This window comes from Equus quagga, chromosome 2, assembly GCF_021613505.1.
Source record: "Equus quagga isolate Etosha38 chromosome 2, UCLA_HA_Equagga_1.0, whole genome shotgun sequence".
In the NCBI taxonomy this organism is placed as follows: Eukaryota; Metazoa; Chordata; class Mammalia; order Perissodactyla; family Equidae; genus Equus; species Equus quagga.
Genome location: NC_060268.1, coordinates 95,658,588 through 95,679,991, shown reverse-complemented (window position 1 = coordinate 95,679,991; position 21,404 = coordinate 95,658,588).

The window sequence follows — 21,404 nt, the reverse complement described above, 5'->3', positions numbered from 1 at the left end:
TTTATTCCAGCGTTGGCCTGGGGAGGTAATGCCGTCATCCATATCTCCCAGCCGTCGCTATGGGGGGACTAACCTCTGGAATTTAGAGCAACATTTTATCTCAGGCCAGGAGAAAGCCTATCTGACCCCCGGCTTGAACAGGCAAATGTGACAATTCCTGTGAATGAACCCACTGACTCACCACCTTACGGGAAGTGGCCCACATCCTGACAGAATTTATCCTCATCTGGGGTAGTTATCGCTCTCCTTGGGCCTATGAACACCTGGATGGCTGGTGCACAGCTGGGCAACACCTCTTTGGTTATCTGTGCCCCTAACTGTCCTAGAAAGGACGTACCAGGAGGCTTTTTATGGTTCAGAGCTCGTTCCCTTTGGCAGGGCCCCACTGCCGTGGTTAGGAGTAAGTGTGGATGAGGCCGTGATCAGAACGCTCCTGGACTCTTGAAGTCATTGCAGATTCCATTGCAGGGACGGGAGCTGCCCAGCAAAAAATCTTTGAGCTCTCCGGCCAAGGTTGCCCTTGATAATACGATAGCCCTTGATTATCGTTAACTGAGCGAGGAGATGTCTGTGCCACGGCCAACGCCACCTGCTACACATGGACCAACACTTCTGGGAAAGTCGAAACTCAGTTACATGAGATCACTGAGCAAGCCACTTGGCTTAAAAAGATGGTTCCTTTAACAGGGTCTTTTTTTGACTTATTTGAGCTTGATTGATTTGAGTCTTGGGTCCATAGCTCCGAAGGGCACTGTGAACACTGGGAATTGTCCTGCTTGTAGTTACTATAAAAATCCACCGGGACACTGTGTTCTCTCAAAAGACTTAAATACATTTTTGCAGCCTTTAATTGTCAAGCAAATGATCTCCCCAAAACTGGACCATCAGAAAAGGAGTGGAGAGAATGGCCACCTTGAAATTTGCGGGCCTGGAGCTGTGACCTGTGAGTGCCACGAGATGAAGCAAGACATCACAGCGGGTGGACACCACTCCAAGGGTCAACAAGACTGCGCGAACGACGGGGTGGGAGCCCGGCACGCCTCTAATGCTTAAAGTTTGACCACATCTCTCAGTCAAGCCAAGAGTCTGACTGAAAGAGGGAAATTCTTAAAAAGGAAGACCACAGGCCCAAAATGGTGTCACTTGTGCTAAAGCCCGTGAGACCAAACCTAGATTGAACACCAAACCCAAGTGTGGTTTTTACCTTGCCTGGAAGTGTAGCCTTAACTGAGCAGTCTGGAGTTTCCTGGCCAGCACCAGTGGGCGATCCGGCCTGAGGGCCTCTCCACCCCAGAGGAAGAAGACGTGACTTGCGTGATGAACCCTTGCCTCCCCTTCCTCCCGAGGAGGTGACGTCCAGGTCCAAAATACTCCTTTCTTTCCTTTTGCTAATGACTTCTCTGCCCCACCCTCCTTCCTAGAAAAACCTTCCATTTTCTGGAACTCCTCAGAGTGTCTCTCTGGCTTGCCAGAGGAGACGCTGCCCGACTCATGAATCACTTAACAAAGCCAATTCCATCGTCACGTTGACTCGGTTGAATTTTGTCTCTCAACACGGCCACTCTCCGAGAAGGCCGAAGCGAGCGCAGACAGCACTTGTCTTAAACGGAAATCGTTATTTCCTAACCTCCTTGGCATTTTGGCAGCCCCCCTGAGCGAACGGCGGGTCTGAGACTGCCGGTGAGCTTTACAAAAATGGACAGTGACTGTGCATCTGCAGAGTCACTTTCTCAAAGTCTGAGGTCATAGTTCTCCGACGTCCTGATGCTCCGTTCTCGGCCTTTCCTGACCTGCCGGGTACTGTGGACGGCGACCAGCCGGAATAAACTGGACGTGGGGCAACTTCTTTGCACTCAAGCAGGCTTGTAGGAGCGGCGGTTTGGGGTAACGTGACTCTCGGCCCCAGACTTGGGATGAGTTAGGCTAGTTGTGTCTTCCCAACAAGAAACAGACTCCTCCGGATACTTGCAGGGGCCGAACTTCACATCTAACAAGACGCGGGGGGTTCTGGACTCCTGTAGGATAGGGGGGTCATCAAGATCCTCAAGAGAAGGCGGCTATGCCCTTCCTCAGAAGGAGCCCGGGGTTCTGTTTGTCTTTACCCACAATAGCAGTTTCGATTGTGATTTGAAAAGGCAGAGATCAAAGGGAGCCGCAGAGACTGGCTTGTCCCCAGACCTCATTAGAAGCTCTGGTATCTTTTCCCTTTGCTTCAGTAGATAGTGATGTTGCCAACAATCACAGCCCCGCGTGTCCTCTGCCAAAAACTGGAGCAGACAGTGTTTTATTAAAGTGAAAAATTATACTGAGGAGAAGAAAATTTTACACTTCACAGAAAATGAGAGTCCACGGCATGTGGGAAGCTGGGCCACAAGCCGCGAGGGGTGTAAAGATGAATATAACAAAGCGATTGAGCAGAAGTCGGAGGAGAACGGCCGTGCGGTGAGCAAGCGCAGTCAGAGGACGAAGGACCGGCTGAGTGCGCCAGCATCCAGCCGCGGGCCTCCAGCGGAAAGGGACTCACTGCTGGGGGGTGACAGCCTCGAAGCCGGCGTCAGAGGGGTCTGAAGAAAAGAGGAAAAGCCCAATATAGTGACCTCTTTCTTCCAAGTGAGTGACTCACTTCATTTCAGTCATATTTGACAATGCCAGTCAAGACCAAGGCTGGAAATTATGCGTTTAATTTCCCTCCCACCCAATTTGCAACGGAGATGACCAAGCCGTGCTTTGATCTGGGAAACACCATGAGAGCAGCAGCGACTGGGGGAAGGCAAGCTCTTCACGGGACCTGACACAGGTGACCATGCCTCCTTCTTGGAATGCTGTCTGCACACGGCTGCCGTGGGTCCTGCTCCGCCTCGTTTTCCTCCTGCCCAGCTGGTCTCTCAGCTGGCCTCACCTTCTTTCTGACCTCTACATGCTGGACATCTCTCACTCCACTCCAGCCACACCGACCTTTCTGATGTTCCTCAAACATGCCAAGCTTTCTCCTGCCTCAGGACTTTTGCAGCTGCTGTGCAAAGAACACTCTTCTCCCAGAAACACATACTTTTCACTCCTTCGTTTCCTTCTGGTCTCTGGTAAAAAGTCTCTTTATCATAAAAACTTCCAAGGTCTCTGCTGAAAGGCATGTCCCCTCCTTCCTCTGTTCTCTATCCCTTTTAACCTGATTTGATTTTTTTTCATTGATCGTATCCCTGTCTATCATTATATTACTTATTTGTATGTTGGTCTGCTGTCTGCCTTTCCCTCTGGGATGTGAACTCTGAGTGCTGTAACTCCAAACCCTGGCAGCATGCCTGGGCACACAGTAGGTGCTCAACAAATATTTGTGAATGAACAAAATGAAGGAGTCAATTAATCTACATGTCAATAACTTCACACAACTTTGGGGGGGGGGGGCACATAGAGTACAGATAGGACCAAATCAGGTTGCACATGTGAAGAAGAAGCTCCTAGGATGCGAGTGGATCAAGTCTGCCACAGACCCACAGAACACTCCAAGCCTGGACCAAGAAGGCCTGCAGGAGAGGGCCGTCCATGCCTCAGTTTCCCTTGGAGAACTCAGCCCTCCAAACAATTGCAGAAAGCACTCGATTCTGCAGGCAGTAATGTGACGAGACAACCACAGCAGACACTGAGGTGTGCGGCCCAGATGCCCCGTAGAACCTGAAGGCCTGAGGCCCCGGCGGCTGGACGAGCTGCCGCCGTCAGCCCTCCTCTGAAAGGCGCCTGGCCACCTCGCCCCAGGCCACGCTCGCCTCCCAGGCAGCTCACGCCCAGCGCCTGTTAGACGCAGGGTGCGAAGGCCCAGACGCTGGCCCCATCTCGCAGCAACTCTGAGGGTCCTCTGAGCCCAGAGGCTTCGGCGGGGCTGGCAGCACTTCCTAAGGCAGGACTGCGGCCCGATTTCCCCCTCTGCCACCTGCTCCTCTCCCACCCGTGTCAATGCCCGGAGCGCTCCCCAGCCACTTCCTGCCTGCTGGCCCCCGTCCTAGAGACGACCCCAGGAAACTTGACCCGAGACGTTTCAGAGCGATGACCAGGTGCAGGACGCGCTAGAGGGGACAGACTGCGGGTAAGAGCACCGGGCCCACCCAGGTGTGGCAGGAGGGGACAGACTGAAAAGCAGGATCTGCCCATTTGTTGGACTGTCATACAGCAATCAGAGAAGCTGGATCTCAGAATCCAAATGGATGAATCTCAAAAATAGATCTTGGGTTAAAAAAAGGAAAGTTTCAGAATGTATCCAGTATGATAGGATTCCTTCATTTCTTTAAATACACAAAATAATACTACATGCTATTTTGAGAAAGTAAAATGTAACAAAAGCGTAAAAACAGGGCCTGAAGAGCACCACAGATCCCATGATGGGGTTTGTTCTGAGGAGGAAAAGGGAGGATGGGGCTAAGACGGAGGAGACTTCAGTGACGTTCTATTCCTTACATTTTAAAAATCGGAAGAAAATGGGACAAAATAATAGTAACTGTTAAATTTCAGTAGCAGATTACAATGAATATTTTTTAAATTAGTCTCTATACTTTTCTGCATTTTTTTCAAAATTACAAAAAATGATTTTTCTGAGTTAAACATTAAAACTTTAGTATTTTGATTATTTTATGATTTCAAAACTTAGTAAATTTTAACTTACAGTAAACTTACAGTAAAATTAACTTAACTTACAGTAAAATTTAACTACTATAAGAACTTTCTAAGAACAAATGAAATGAAAATAAAATCACAAAAAGAGATCAATCGGATTTTAAAACTTCGAATGTAGAACAAAAAATTCTGAATTCAATTAGAAGACAAATAAATTGCAAATAAACTTTCAATAACACAGCAAAAATTAATATTCATAATTCATAAAGAGTTAACTAAGAAAAAATCAACAGTCTTTTTAGAAAAAGACAACGGGCAAAAATAAAAGGGTTATTCACAAAAGAATAAGAATAAATATGTTTTGGGGCCGGCCCATGGCCGAGTGGTTAAGTCCCTGCGCTGCGCTGCGGCGGCCCAGGGTTTCGATCCTGGGCGCGGACACGGCACCGATCATCAGGCCATGCTGAGGCGGAGTCCCACACGCCACAACTAGAAAGACTCACAACTAAAATATACAACTATGTACTGGGGGGATTTGGGGAGAAAAAGCAGGGGGGAAAAAAAGAAGATTGGCAACAGTTGTTAGCTCAGGTGCCAATCTTAAAAAAAAAAAAAGAATACATAAATTTAAAAAAATCAACCCCACGACTAATCAAAGAAATGCAAATTGAAATAACTTTTTTAACCCATCAAATTGACAAATATTTTCTGACAATAACATGTAACTCCAGCAAGAGTCACAGGGATCAGTCTCACTCATTAAGGGGAAGAGTGTAAACCGATTTGAGTCTTTCTGGACAGCAATGTGTCAATATGTAGTAAGAGCCTTAAATCCGTGTGTCCTCCTTGACCCACTTCTAGGAATCCAGACCAAGGAAATGATGGGGAAGCGAGCAAAGATTTCCTCAAGGATGCATGCTACCTGGTTACATTTAATATCAAAAAATTAGAAAGAGGAAAGCCCAGCTCAGTGGCACTTTTTAAGTGCGCACGCTCTGCTTCGGTTGCCCGGGGTTCACCAGTTCAGATCCCAGGTGCGGACATGGCACTGATGCTCAAACCATGCTGTGGCAGGCGTCCCACATATAAAGTAGAGGAAGATGGGCACGGATGTTAGCTCAGGGCCAGTCTTCCTCAGCAAAAAGAGAGGATTGGCAGCAGTTAGCTCAGGGCTAATCTTCCTCAAAAAAAAAAAAAAAGAAAGAAAGAAAAACAGAAAAAGGGAAAAAAAATTTTTTTAAAAATTAGGAAGAGGGGGCTAGCCCCACGGCACAGCAGTTAAGTTTGGCACTCTTCACTTCAGCAGCCTGGGTTCATGGGTTCAAATCCCAGGTGTGGACCCACACCAGTCATTAGTGGCCATTCTGTGGCAGTGACCCACACACAAAATATAGGAAGACTGGCACAGATGTTAGCTCAGTGACAATCTTCCTCAAGCAAAAAAAAAAAAAATAGAATTAAAATCCCCAATAGAGAGATGTTTAAACAGATTGCTTTGCATCCACGTGTAGGAATGGGGTGCACGGTCAAAGATGCACTTCCAGAAGATAACAATGATATACAAAAATGGCACATTATAGTCTAGAAAACAGGATACTGAACTAGGTATATGATGTGCCTTGAGTTTAGATATGTCTATGCACATATTTTACGCTTATAAAGCATATACATGAATGAAATCAGGTTAGAAAACAAAATAGTATAGCCCCAGGCTTAAAAAATATATACGTATATAAAAAGCTGGAAGGCCATTTATTAAATCATTATCATCATCTCTGGATTTGTGGAAATTAAAAGATGTTAGTTTTTTCCTTAGCTACCCTATACTTTTTTTTCTTTTTTTTTTGAGACCTGACCTAACTACCGCCAGTCCTCCTCTTTTTGCTGAGGAAGACTGGCCCTGAGGTAACATCCATGCTCATCTTCCTCTACTTGGTACGTGGGAAGCCTACCACAGCATGGCTTTGCCAAGTGGTGCCATGTTCACACCCGGGATCCAAAGTGGTGAACCCCGGGCTGCCGAGAAGCGGAACATGCAAACTTAACCACTGCGCCACCGGGCCAGCCCTACCCTATACTTTTATAAAGTCTATAACTGAGTTGCAGAGGGAGGAGCATGACTTTACAATTTCCTGAAAACCAAGGCTTCCCTGTGAGTCAGAGAAAAATGATGAGACAAGGTCCTGTGGTCAGGGAACCTAACTGTGACAACCTGAGCCTGTCCTTTTTAAAGCTCTCATGTGGCAGATGCACCGTTTCTGGATGGATGTAAGATGGTGCAAGACAGGCCTCTGCTAACTAAGCAGATATTTGTCCAGAGAAGACGTACGGATGTCCATCAGGGACATGAATAGGTGCTCAGCGTCACCAGTCATGAGGGAAAGGGGAATCCAAACCTCTCACAAGGAGATATCGCCTCACACCCGTCAGAATGGGCATCATTAAGAAGACAAGAGATGACAAGTGTTGGAGAGGACGTGGAGAAAAGGGAACCCTCGTACACTGCTGGTGAGAGTACAAACTGACACAGCCACTATGGAAAACAGCATGGAGTTTCCTCAAAAAAATAAAAAATAGAACTACCATATGATCCAGCAATTCCTCTTCTGGGTATATACCCCAAAGAAATGAAAACAGGATCTTGAAGAGACATCTGCACTCCCAGTTTCATTGCAGCATCGTTCACAACAGCCAAGACATGGAAACAACCTAAGGACCCATCAACGGACGGACGGATAAGGAAGATGCAGTATTTATGGAATTAGGGTGTTGTTTTTTGAGACAAACGTGCAACTAGGAGATAAGTCAGTCCTGGAGACCTAATGCAGAGCATAGAGACTGTAATCAACAATCCTGTGTTGTAAGCTTCAAAGTTGCTAAGAGACTAGATCTTAATTGTTCCCACCACAAAAATGAGATGATAAGGACGTGACGTGTAGCTAAAGCCGCAGTGGTGATCGCACCGCGATATATAAACGTATCAAATCAACGCATGCACACCTTAGACTTACGCAATGTCGTGCTGATTATGTCTCAATTAAAAAAAGAAAAGACAGGCCTCTCTGAGCTGCTTAGCGGTCACAGCTGGAAGGAAGGCAGGGTCTACACAGCCTGGAGGCCCTCAAACGGGGGCTTCCTCCCCCATAGCTCTCCAGCTGGCTGCCAACAACTGCCCAGTGGCCCCTTTTTCCTGGGGTCTGCATGCTCGCATCATTTCTCCCTGCTCTCCGGGGACCACGGTCTCTGCATCTGCCTGAGCTCTGCAGGTCTGTGCCTTTACACCCGAAACCCGCCTGATGGTCCCTTCCGTTCACCTGTTCGTGTTCTGAAGGCTTGATCTCAGGCTCTGCAGTGTTATCCCACATTCCAAATTCTGCCCTCTTTACTTCCTTACGGGTCAGATAAAGAAAACAGGAACTCAGCTTCCCCACCACGACAAACCTCCCATCCTGAAGAGAGAAGTCATCCGTCCTCTAACTCAGTGAGTTTTTCTCAAGAGAGCAACTCAAAGGCTGGACCCTAAGACAACCAGGTGGGGTGAGTGACTCGAACCCAGTTCGTCTGGGCTTTCCAGCTTCAATGCCACGGGTCCCACGTCTCCGTAGCCCTTTCTGTTCCAGACAAACCGGGAGAGCTGGTCCCCCGGGGGAGGACGCAAACTCCTCTGGCTGCAGCACAGGGCACCCTCGCTGATGCTCAGAAGGACGAGTGAGTAATTAGACACAGGCTTGGCTAGTAGGGGAATCCTGAAAAAGCGGTTTAATCCGGTAGCCGGATAAAGAGTTAATGTGAACCTGGGGCTGTTGTCCGCTTTCCCGTGCTGTGACATCTGAGGAGGATTGAGTTGGTCCTCTGACGTCCATCTCAGCCTCAGGAATAGCCGGGGTTTCCCTGTGCAGCAGACTTCTATCTTTCTTAAGGACATTTAGTGCCGTTTCCCTTTTTCTGTTGGTTACTTAAGGCCAAAAGCCAAATTTGCATTCAACCCTCGAGAAAAACATACAAAACATACAAGATACACGGAACGTATTGTGGGCATTAATGTTACCCATGGCTTTGTTTTATTTTTCTTCATCTTATTTTCCCATTTAATTTCTCACATTAAAAAAAGTTGTGTTTGGGGCCAGCCTGGTGGCGCAGTGGTTAAGGGCACACGTTCCGATTCGGCCGCCCAGGGTTCACCGGTTTGGATGCTGGGTACGGACATGGCACCGCTTGTCAAGCCATGCTGTGGTAGGCGTCCCACATGTAAAGTAGAGGAAGATGGGCACGAATGTTAGCTCAGGGCCAGTCTTCCTCAGCTAAAGAAAAAGGAAAAAGAAAAAAAAGTTGTGGTCTATTTTTTCACTCATTCTACAAATACTCATCAAACAGGGCCCATTTCAGGTGCTTGGGATGGAACAATGAAGAAAAGCAAGTCCTTGCTCTTACGGAGCTGACATTCTAGGGAGGAAAGACAGACCAAAGGAAAACGATGACAGCACTGGGTGTGTTAGGAGGCACGAGGACGGCTGCAGAGTGAACATGGGCTGAGAGTCTGCCGTCACGGATGAGTGGTCTGGGGAGGCCCCTCAGCCGAGGGCACATTTGAGCAGAGGAGGAAGGAGCTGCACGAGTGAGCTTCCAGGCTATTTTGGGGGAAGACGGATCTAGGCAGAAGGAACAGGAAGTGCAAAGGCCCTGAGCAGAAGACTGTGGGCGTGCTCCAGCACCAGCTGAGACTCCAGTTCACATTCAGGGAAGGACGCAAGGGGGCGACTTGGCAGGACCTGAGGTCAGAGAGAGATGAGAGCTAGAGCAGAGAGGACGTCTAGACTTGGGAAAGACTGGGTTTTGCTCTGAGGTTCCGAGCGAGGACTGACCTGATCTGACATTTATGACAAGAATCATTCTGGCTGCTGTGCCGACAATGGACGGCGGCAGGGCAAAGAAAGAGACAGGAAGATCAAAAGGAGACAACAGAATGGTCCAGCCAGGAGATGCACTCGGGATGGGAGCAGCGGGGGCTGTGGGCAGCGTGCAATTCTAGGCAGGTTTTGAAGGTGAGGCCAACAGGATGTGCTAAGAGGTTGGCTGTAGGGCGTGAAGCAAAGAGGGGAGATGAGGATGGCCGAGAAACTGGACGTGGCACTGAGGAGGGGTAGCATGGCCCAATGCAAAGGCTCCCATCCCTGGTTGCACATTGGCATCATCTGGGGAGCTTGAAAAACCTACCAGCACCTGGTCCCCAATTCCCAGAGCCTCTGTTTCCCTGGTCTGGGGTGGGGTCCCAGCACTGGCATCATTGGAAAGCTCGCCAGAGGAGAAGCCACTGGAAGGGTGCAAAGAGCACTGGTTCAGTCAGACCACCCGGTTTCAAATCTCCCCTCTGCCCCTTCCTAGAAGGAGACTTTGGGTGAGCTGTCTACACCTTGAAGCCTCGGTATCCTCAACTGCAAATCAGGAGTAACAAAACCAACTCTCCGAGATTACAGCGAGGAACAGCACTGCATATAAGAAGTGCTAGCACGCAGCAGGTGTTCAAAAACGGTGGCTGCTCGATAGTTACAGCATAATTTTAGAATGAGTTGAGGTAGCCATAAATGTGGATAATAAGAGAGACTGCACGACGCTGTAACTTCCCCCGATTGGTTGGAGGATCCTACCGGCCCAGGACTACTTCCCCACCAATAGCCCAGGGCCACACGTCACTCCTAGGCCAGGGGACTCAGGCGCTGGAAGAAATCTCTCCCCAGACCCCCTTTAGGGAGAGGATGGTGTCAGGTGATGCCCCATCCACCCTTCCCAGCCCAGTCACAGGACTTTCGATGCTGTTGGTGATGATCTCTACAAGTGATCTCTTCCTGTCCACACAGCGTAAGACCTAGGGGGACACCAAATAAAGATACACATGCCACGGAGAGAAAGGCAAGGCGATCAAGCCTCAGCGAGCTTGAGGGGTCCCTCAGCCAAGGATGGTGATCAGGAATGTGTTGGGTCCCCATGGATGGCTCCCAATGGCTTTGAGGAGGAGCAGACTAGCTCCTTCGCAGCTCTTCTGCCTCCCAGCACCCTGACACCACTGCCACCTCATACCCTTTGGGGACCCTTCTCCAGAAGGGAACTCTCAATGAATCTCCCTTCATCAGATGACTTGTTCTCTCAAGCATATACGCTAATAACGATTTCTCAAAAATTCAAACATCAAAAATAAAAACCATGCTCACTAAAGCGATAGGAGTGGTGTCGAAATTCTAATTTAGGGAGTCTGCATCTCAAGTCTTCCATGACAAAGCAACGACTTAAATTCTCTAGGGATCAGAGGTGTGGAGCCCGTGCAACAGTCATGCCTGCATGCAACCTCTCACGTCTGCCGCTGAGGAACAGCCCGCTAGTCGCGACTCTGCAGATTCCCCAAAGCCGACCCCAATGAGCGTGGCAAAGATGGAATTTATCAAATCAATAGCCAAAGCATGGAGAAGGCAGGAACGGAGCCAGCTTCAGAAATTAGCGGAACCCTGAGCTCGCTCTTCCTCTCACGGCTCCTTATGTTGGTTTTGTTCCCCCTCAGACTCACTTTTCACACGGACCACAGCGCTCGGCTGCTGAGAAAAGCAGGCCTCTCTCTTCCAGATCTCATTTGCAAAAATCCCCTAAGAGGACTTTGATTTCCTTGCCTTGGATCATATGTCCAATCCTTTTGGCCAGGAGGTCAACATCTGTCACCGTATGACAAAGAAAAGGGCTGAGCAGACAAAAGCAATCGATGTCCACTGTGCTTCCCCCAGTCACAGCTCATGTTTGCACAGTCCGTGGTCCCTGAAAACTTGGTCTCAAAACTGGTCTCTGGCTGTAGTGGCCACAGAAGCGTAAGGTCTGATCCAGTCTCATGAAAGTCCGAGCTTCCTGCATCTCTGTTCCACCCTCAGAGACGCATGATTCCTTTCTGAAGCAGGCGTTAGTCTATGCAATTGAGGCATTTTTTAGAAAATTCTTGTCTAGAAGGTTGAATGTTTATCTAAACGATTGTTTCAGGTTATTACGGGATAACTAAAAGTCATCGCTGTGGGTCACGCTACAAGGCAACTTCCCTTGACTGATTCCAGACCAGCGCAGGGAGCACCTCCACCGTGAAAGCATCTATGATGATAACATGTTGCCCTTTACTGACTTCCACAAAGTCAGGTTTCCTTAGCCTTGGAAACCACAAACTTCCAAAAATGATGACCAAGGGAAGAGATGGACGAGGCTGGAGCAGTGTGGCATAGATGCCCCGTCTGCTCCTCTCCCTTCAAGCTGATAGGAAAGAGAGGAAGCCCAGAGGGATGGGGAGAAGCCTAAGGATTCTCCCTATGTCCTCCAATTTGGAGGGAAGTTGATCTGAGCAGACGATTGCACAGCCTGGGAAAACGTGCAAAGTCCTTCACCAGCAGGAGCCCTGACTTACCGCCTCACCAGCTTTCCCCAGTGGAATGGGGACGATGTCTGAGGGCTGCCAGAACCGTCTCCAGGGCTCAGAGCAGAGCTGGGGGAAGGACGCAAAGGCCAAAGATGGGTCTCTCACCTCCCAGGAAACAGACACCCCCTCCTGCTCCCGTCCAGCAGACATCTTTCCAGATCAAAGTGGAACCTGCCTTCCTGTAAGGCGGCCCAGGAACTCGGACGTCTCTCCTCCCCACACTGTGCTGTCGGGCCGCAGGAAGGTGGGGACACCGTGAGCTCTTCCCAGACTGCAGCTCCGATGGGAAGGACAACAGGCTCAGACAAGTTGGGAAGGGCGAAACATTGAGGAGAAAATAAAAGACTTATAAAGAATAAGCACCAAGGCCAATATTTTCACAGGTGAGTTCTTCCAACCTTTCAAAGAATGCGTCATTCCTTTCCAGGGCCGCTCGGACCTGCAAAGAACAGCACAAGACAGAAAACTTAGAGGGGGCAAAATTCAAGTGACCTCGCAGACCACACAGGTGAGCAAAATGTGTGACAATGACCGACTGAAAATACTCGAGTGCACATGGGTGAGTGCTGGGCTCCCGGGGGACGGGAGAGCATGTCCAGTCTAAAGGTGACCACCAGCCTCCCCCCCAGACGGTCTTTCCACACAGAAAGGCAGCTCCACTGAGCCACCCTCGTTTTTCAAGAAAAGCTGGATTTTCACATTTACGCTCCCAGTTTTGAAATATTGATAGGCCAAAGAAAATTTGTCAACCACCTGGATACGGATCATAATCCACCAATTTTCTGATCCCCCCCCCCAGTGACAAATTATACTTATAAATATTGATGTAAAATTTAATTTAAAAGACAACAAATAAGGTTTTTTTTATGACAAAGTGGGATCCATCCTTGGAATAGAAATGTAGTTAGGGGCCAGCCCCGTGGCCGAGTGGTTAAGTTTGCACACTCCGCTTTGGCGGCCCAGGGTTTCGCAGGTTCGGATCCTGGGTGTGGACATCAGGCCACGCTGAGGCAGCGTCCCACATGCCACAACTAGAAGGACCCACAATTAAAATACACAACTATGTACTGGGGGGCTTTGGAGAGGAAAAAAAAGAGAAAAAAGAAGATTGGTAATAGATGTTAGCTCAGGTGCCAATCTTTAAAAAAAAAAAAGGTAGTTAAATATTAGGAAATCTATTAATGCATTATTTTAACAAATCAAAGGAGAGAAAGCACAAGAACATCCCAATAGGAACTTTGCAAACTCCAATATGTATTCTTGATTTTTAAAACAAAAATAACCCTCAGTAGAACAGAAGTGCTTAGATTTCCTAGACTGCTCAGGACTTTTGATTGTAAGAGATAAGACTCAAACTCTCTTCAGGGAAAACATAAAGGGATGCTTTGTTGACTCACGGGGCTGACAAGTCCAGGGGCAGCTTTGCTTCGGGCCCGGCGGGAACTGGAGTCTGACAGCTCAGCCCTGACCAGCCTGCCACCACTTCCCTCTGCTTCTCCTCTCACGTTGGCCTCATTCTCTGCAACTGCAGATGGCTTTCTCCTTGTAGCGAAGAAAGATGGCGGCAAGAAGCTCTGGTTTGACTCACACTTAAAGTTCGCAAGTAGCAGGAAAAAGAAAGAATGCCTCTCCCCACGGATCCAGCAGGAAAGTTCCAAGATGGATTCTGATTGGCTCAGCTTGGGCCACATGCATATACCTGGAAATCAGACATCTGATAAGAGATTTGTATCTAGAACACATAAAGAGCTCAAACTCAATAATAAAATGGAACACACACAAAAAAAACAATTAAAAACCGGGCAAAGGATCTGAATAGACATTTCCCCAAAGAAGACACACAAATAGCAAATAAGCACGTGAAAAGAGATTTAACATCGTTAGTCGTTGGGAAAATGAGAATCAAAGCCACAGTGAGACGCTACTTCGCATCCACTAAAATAAAAAAGACAGATGATAAAACGTGCTGGCAAAAATGTGGAGAATTTGAACCCTCATATGCCGCTGGTGGGAACATAAGATGGTGCAGCCACTTTGGAAAATAATTTGGCAGTTCCTCAAAAAGTTAAACTTAGAGTTACCATGTGACCCAGCGATTCCACTCCTGGGTGTGTGCCCAAGAGAAATGAAAACACGTGTCCACACAAACAGCTGTGCACAAGTGTTCACAGCAGCAGCATCCGTTATAGCCAGAAACTGAGAACAGTCCACGCATCCTTCAACTGGTGGACGGACAAACAGAGTGGTCTGTCCATACCGTGGAATATTACTCAGCCATGAAAAGGAGTGAAGCACTGACTTATGCCACAACATGTGTGAACCTTGAGAACAGTCTGCTCAGCGAAAGAAGCAGACACATGAGGTCACATACTATATGATTCTGCTGTGTCCACAATAGGCGGAAAGCAGATTCACAGTTGCTTGGGGCTGAGGGCTGGGGGGGCAGGCGGGGAATGTGGGGGTTGTAGAGTGACGCTAACGGATCCAGAGTTTCATTTTGGAATGATGGAAATATTCTGGAATGAGTGGTAATGGCTGCACAACTTCATGAATAATAAAGCATACTGAATTAATTTACACTTTCAAAGGGTGAATTTTGTGGAATGTAAACAATATCTTCATAAGAATTAATTTTAAAGAATAGAATTTGATAAGGTGACTAGTTACCCAATTGATGCATAAAAATTAATAGCTATTCTATGAAAATAATAGCCAACAATAAACCATAATGGATGATAATCTCCCACATACCATAGCACCTAAAAAGATAAAACATCTAGTAAAAAAACTAGGCAGGAATTACGTAGAAACTGTACAAAGAAACCTTCTAAAATACAAGTGAGTGGAAAGACATACCTTGCTCTTTGATTGAAAATTTTTATTTTTTCTTAGAGTAACATCTATAGTCACAAGCTTCCAAATACAATATAAAAACAATTATTTTGAAACTTAACCAGGAGTAAAATTTATCTGGGAAAACTCTCATGGAGAATAGCCAGTAATTTCTGAAGAAGCAGCGTAACAGAGGGGTAGAGAGTGGAAAGAACTGTCTCTAAAATATATTATTAAGCTATAATACTAAAAACACTAGTTTTACTAAAGAAGAAACAGATCAGTAGAAGAAAGGGCTCATAAACAGGCTTAATGACACAGAATTTAATTTATAATAAAGTTGGTTTTTCAAATTAGTGAGAAAAATAGAAATTAATCAATGATGTCATGATAACTGGAGTCTCTGGAGAAAACTGAGCTGAATGCCAACCTTTCTCCTTATAACAAAATAAACAACTGATGGATCAGAGTTTTAAACAAAAATAAACCATGAGACTTAAAATAAGAGAATTGACTGACATTCTTGGAGCCATGAACACTAAGTCCAGAGACATAAAGAAAAATAGCTGGTTAATATCATTACATTAAAGTGTTCAACTTTCATATAATAAAAAAATTTAAAAATAAAACCAAAATATATGACAAACTTGGGAAAATATTTCATGTCTGAAATAGGGATCATTTTTTTCATTTTTGAAGAATGTACGAGAATCAGCAAGGAAAAGCCTGTCAATCTGATTGAAAAATGGGCAAAGCCTGTGAACAGACACTTCACAGAAAAATAGATACGAGTGACCAAATTAGCACGTGAAAGTGGTCCACCTCATTTGCAATTTTTTTTAAAAGAAATTTTAAAAAACGGGATGCCATTTTCCACCAGATTTGCAAAAACGCCACTGCTCACAGAGGTTGAACCCCTCGGCCGCACACACTGCCATGAGCACGTAAACGTGTTGACACGTTTCTCCTGAAACCACGCCTGTCGCACGGCTCAGAATCTGCCCTGCCATCACACAGACCACAGATCAGCACGACACACGTGTGAGAACGCTCGTGGCAGTGCTGTCGGTGAGAGCAAAAAAAAGGCAAAAGCAGGACGAAATAAACGGGAACTACCCATGAATCCAGCAACAAGGAACAGACTCAATATGTCACACTACGTTCTCCACCCACCGCCCTGATCCAGACTAGCATCACCGTGGCTGGAGTTTTCCGATGGCCTCTGAGTGGTTCTTCGTGCATCCTCTCTTGTCCTCCCACTTTGCCGAAGTCCGTGCCTCAGTCTGCAACCAGAGACATCTTTTCAAAACGCGAATCTGATTATTTTACACATACACATCCTGCTTGATATTCCTTCAAAGCTTTCCCGCTCCTCCAAGACAAACCCGAAACTTCTTACCACGGCCTGTGGGAGCTGCCGTGGTCTAGTCTACCTGCCCCTCCAGCCTTATCTTAGACCGAACTCCAGCCTCAGTTTCACTTACTCATTCTCACAATGCTACCTCCACCCCCGGACCTTTGCACATGCTGTTCCATCTGCTTGAAGGTTTTTATTTTTTTATTCTTCCATGTGTTTGTGTGTGTTTACATCTAAAATCATATTTTTCACTTTATGCTTTCCTGTAACTAAGAAAAAAAATAACTAAGAGATGTTATAAACAATCTTAAAGCAATAGCATTATTCCTATTGTCTGTTTGGCTTTTCCCCAAAGCAATCACATTCTGACATGATCTTGAATTATTTATTGTCCAGACAGCTAACTCTCCTTCTGCCCTTATTTACTGACCACCAATAGTGAAGGTGTCAGTTTGATAAAAGTCTTTCTCTCCATTTTCATTTTTCTAGGAAAGAAGCTCAGATTTGGCCAATGTCACACGTGTTAGCAGCTGAGGGGCAGAGACAAACCCCGTCGTGTAATCTGATGGAGCCTTTCTTCAGACTCTCTGATCAAACTCCAAGACATGCATCATCTTCCTGGCTACTTTACCTGCAAAGCAAATTTCTGTAAATTGTACTATGGTTTCTTCTCGATAGTCTACCACCAGAAAAAAAAAAAAAGAGAGAGAGAAAGGGTACTAGATGTCACAAAAATCCTGTTTAATAGCTTGGCCAGTCTTCTTAAAATCATATATTTAAAGGAAACCTATAACCTGTCATCGAATTTGGGTACCACGTTGAAATGGGAAATAGTGCGACTGGAAGACCACTCTCCTGGAACTGATTCGTAGGGGAGGACAGAAGGATGGGATTTTTGGGGCCCTTTAAAAAATACCTTAAATTTCTCCCCTCCTCGAAGTCGATAAATTTACTTTAAAGTCAAGCTCTCAATGAGCTCTTTGTCTAACAGGGTCGGTCTTGGTCTCCGCCGGGTGTCCTGGCATTTCTGGCCGGGGCCCCTTCAGGGAAGATGGCAGCCCATGGGGAGGGACTGCTCACGTCAACTGCCCACAGCCTGCGGCTGTGGCCACCTTTGCACCAGAATAAAGAGGTGCATGCGAGGAAGAGATGTTGCTGTGGGGTGTTTGTCGTATTGGCGTCCTTTACAAATTCCTCGTGGAGAAACAGCCGGGGAAGCAGACTCTGGGCTAGGGGTTAAAAGTTTCATTAGCATGACTGATCCCACGAAGGATTCCTCTGGGAGCTGGTTGGGAGGTGCTCGTCCACAAGGATTCACCCGGCCAGACAGCCGATGACCCTCGTGAGGGCAACAGCCGCGAGCCTGAGCCAGACCACAAGCCTCAGGATAGGGAAACCGAGTCCAGCTTCCCGCACAGACGAGGCAGCCATGTGTGGACAAAGGCCAGCCGCCTCTGAACCCCGAGGTCAGCAAAAGAGCCGCGATGTCTCGAGGTGTTTACTGCACAAAACAGCAAAACAGACACAGGGCAGGAGGTCGTTTCCAAGTAGGACCAAGTGCACAATTGCAAAAACAAACCGACTTCCAAAAATAATTTGTGAAAAATAACAGACTTGCGCTTCTCTGGGTTTCTCTCTGCCGACTGTGGAACAGGGAGGCTGGACCAGGAGCCTGAGGGGCTCCAGGGCTCTGCTAGCCTGCTGCTCTGTCAACGAGTCCAAGGGGCCCTCCTGAACCTCCGTCCAGAGCTGACACCAACCCTGTTCTCCGGCCGAGCTGCCCGAGGGACATGGACCGTCCCACACGAGCACGTCCCCAAGGCCACCTGGAGTACGTGTCTCCATTATCAGATGAAAACAGCCACCGCCGCAGGTTGTCGGCAGGTGACGTGGGAGCCCATCCACGCGGCTCTTCCCTGAAGGGCGCCGTCAGGGAACGTGCCCTCCCAGCACCACGGGCCATCTTGGAAGCTGGGTCTTGGCCGCCACCCACAGATACGAAGAGAGTGGAGCCTGAAGGAGAAGAGTAACTGGAAGCAGTAGGGGGTGATGGTAGAGAGGGCGGTTGAGAGTAACTTTGAAAGTCTTGACTATCTGACTAAGGGGGCAGACGCGGGCGTTCTGGGGGAAAGTTGGTTATAGAGCTTGGTGTCAGTTGGCTTTGGGAATAATGGGAAAGAGGAATTAAGATGTTTCCAGGAGCCCCAGCATCTCCAGCGGCAGCCTGAGCAGAGCCCAGCGTCCCCCGCCGTGTTCAGATCTGACCGGAGGCCATCGTGCCCAATGAGGGCAGCTTGTCCCTTTCCTGAATGTTCTAGTCCCCAGGGGATGCTCTGTCGCCACCCATGCCTAAGCTACATGAAGGCCCTTTGACACCCAGTGATGCCAGTCCAAGTGGGGAGTCATTTCACCCAGTGGGGCCCGGCTGTTCCAGCAGCGATGCCCATGACTGAACGTAGCATGGGGCTGGGATCAGCTCATCCCTGAAGATTCACCCCCAAGCGGCCCAGGGCCTCCTCAGGGTGGTGGTCTCCGGAAGACTAAGGCCAACACCCGCTCCATGGCCAGTCTCGTGTGCGACAGTCAAATCACCGAGTTCACAGAGACAGACAACATCCCCTTCCTGTCAAGACACTGGCAGACCCCCTCGGACCCTGAGACTCATGTCAGGAATGGAACTCGAGACGTGCAGAAGGACGGGCTGGACAGCAGGAGTGCAAGTGTGACACTGCAAGCTTTCTTTGCAGCTTGTGCTTGATTTAAAAAAAAAAAAATTCCATTTGCGAGAGTGTCCCTGAAGCCACGTGAGGGGGAAGCTTTGAAAAAGCTGCAATGGTCAACGGGTCCCCGTGATCTAGAGAGACTGCCTGGGTGGGCAACCCGTGAGCTGCAAGAGGGGCCTGTCGGGGGAAGCGAGGGCAAAGCCAGGCTGCAGTGCGGGGAGGAGAAAACAGGCAACGGGCGGGCAAGACTGAGGAGGAAGAAATTGGGGCCTTAGGAGCTGAGGCAGATGAGGCTTAGAGAGGATAAGACTGGACATTAGACAGATGTGGCCTGAGCCCTGAGCTGACCACATCCTGGGCACATGATTCTGGACAAACCACGGCGTGCCATCAGGACCATCTCCAGCTATGGTTTCCAACGGTGCTCCGGGAACTTCATAAACATAATCCACGCCTGTGCGTGAGACGGGAGGACGACCGTGAGCTGGGGTTGGTGGGGGGTTGATTTGAGACCCCAAGGAAGGAAGAGAAGGTCTGAAGCAGCCACGGAGAGGCCTGCGTGTGGATGTGAGAGCAGAGCAGCAGCGAGAACCAGTCCTGCCGTCGCCGTTGCGTCCTGCTGTGGTCGTCACGTCGTCCTCTCCATCGCTCACAGCCGTGCGTCTAGGGAAGAGCTGCTGCTCCCGATCAAGAGACAAGGAGGCAGAGAAGAAATTAGCCCGCTTGTTCCGAACAACACGATTATTGAGGAGCGGAGACTTCTGGTTCCAAAGCCAGCCCTCCATCTGATGCATCCTGCAGAGGCCCACTGCCAGCCGCCGCGTCTGCCGACGGCCCACTCAAGGGGACGGGCCAGCCCGGCGGGTGACAGCATCAGAGTGAAAGCAGCATCCAGGATGCAGGCCCAGACCAGCCCACGGAGAGGCCAGGAGCACCAGCTTCTGCATCCAGATTCACATACAAGGCAGGGACCTGCCAGGCATCTCGGTGAGTTCTTCGCATTTCCAGCACTTGACACACTGCCTGGCGCGTGCGCTCAGGTCACAGGTGTTGGACTGCGGCTTACAGACATGGTGACAGAAGCTCGTGGCTGCAGGTGGGGAGGCCCCTGCTCAGTCAGAGGCCAGCTTCCACCGCAGCCCCAGTGGGACCCTCGCGGCTCACCACGATGGCCACGCTCATTCCCAGCTCCTGGCCTTTACTGATGCGGTTGCCCCAACCTGGAAAGCCCTTCTTTGTCCTCTATTTGTCAACTAGAACCAAGAGCAATCTCATTTCCTTCAGGAAGCCCAGGCTCCAAGCTCGGGGGTTCGACATGCCCCACGTGTGAATCCTACTGCGCTGTGTGATTTGGGGAAAGCTACTTACCCTCTCTGTCTCACTTTCCTCAACTCTCAAAGGAGGATAATAGTCATGCATACCTTTTAGGATTGTTTCCATTTAAATAAGATAATACATATGAAGCACGTAGATCGGCAACAGAAACTTAGGAAATCCTCAATGTGCACATATTTCGACTGGATATTTGTCACCCACTGTCACGTCTACGAGTTCTCACACTCAGGATTTCGACATCTATCTGTTGCCCCCCCAGATCTGAGCTCTGCAGCTACATATCCGATTTTAGTAGAAACCTCCCTCCCACCAGACATCCCAAATGTTTCCTTATTCCTTCCCGTCCCCTCCATGCCGACCACCGCCTCCCTCCGTCAGGACTGTGCCGTTTTTTCCTGGGTTACGGCCACAAAGTCCTCCCAGCCGGGTTTGAACCGTTGAAATCCATCTTTCGTGCGCTCTGAACACTGTCTGGAATCCCAGATTCTGCCAGGGCCGAGCAGGCTACTCTCCTCCTTGTTCCACCTGCTCCTCCCGATTTCTCAGCTTTCTTGGGAGGTGGGTCCCCCAAGACCACTTCTGACCCTTAAAAGGTGAGTGCAAGGAGCCCGCGCCCCTCCAGGCTTTGAAGAGCCCAGTCGTGCTTCCCCATCCGTGTGGCCACTGTGTTCCGGACGGCGCCAGCACCCGGCTCAGAGCCTCGCTCCCCCTGGATCCCTGAGCGACTGTGAGGAGCACAGCCCCTGACGGCCTCTGCTGGACAAGCGGTGTGAGCAGAAGACCTTTGCTGTGCGGGTCCCTGGGATGTGAGTCAGGGTTGACTCGTCACCACCGCATAACCTGGCCAGCGTGATGAACGTGCAGACCAGGCATTTTCTTGCAGAAAATCCTTAAATAGCTCCCTCATCACCCACTAGTCAGGGTGCGAACTCTTCACCATGACCTGCAACGCCCACTGCAGCCTGGCCCCCATCTACGCCTCTAACACGTCTTTGCTATTTTCCGTTTCACGCATCATGTTCCAACATCAGTAGGTTTGCTTCTTGCTTCCAGGCCTGTGCTTCTGCCGTCCCCTTACCCCGGCTGCCCCTTCCACTCCTGCAGCCGATTCTTATTG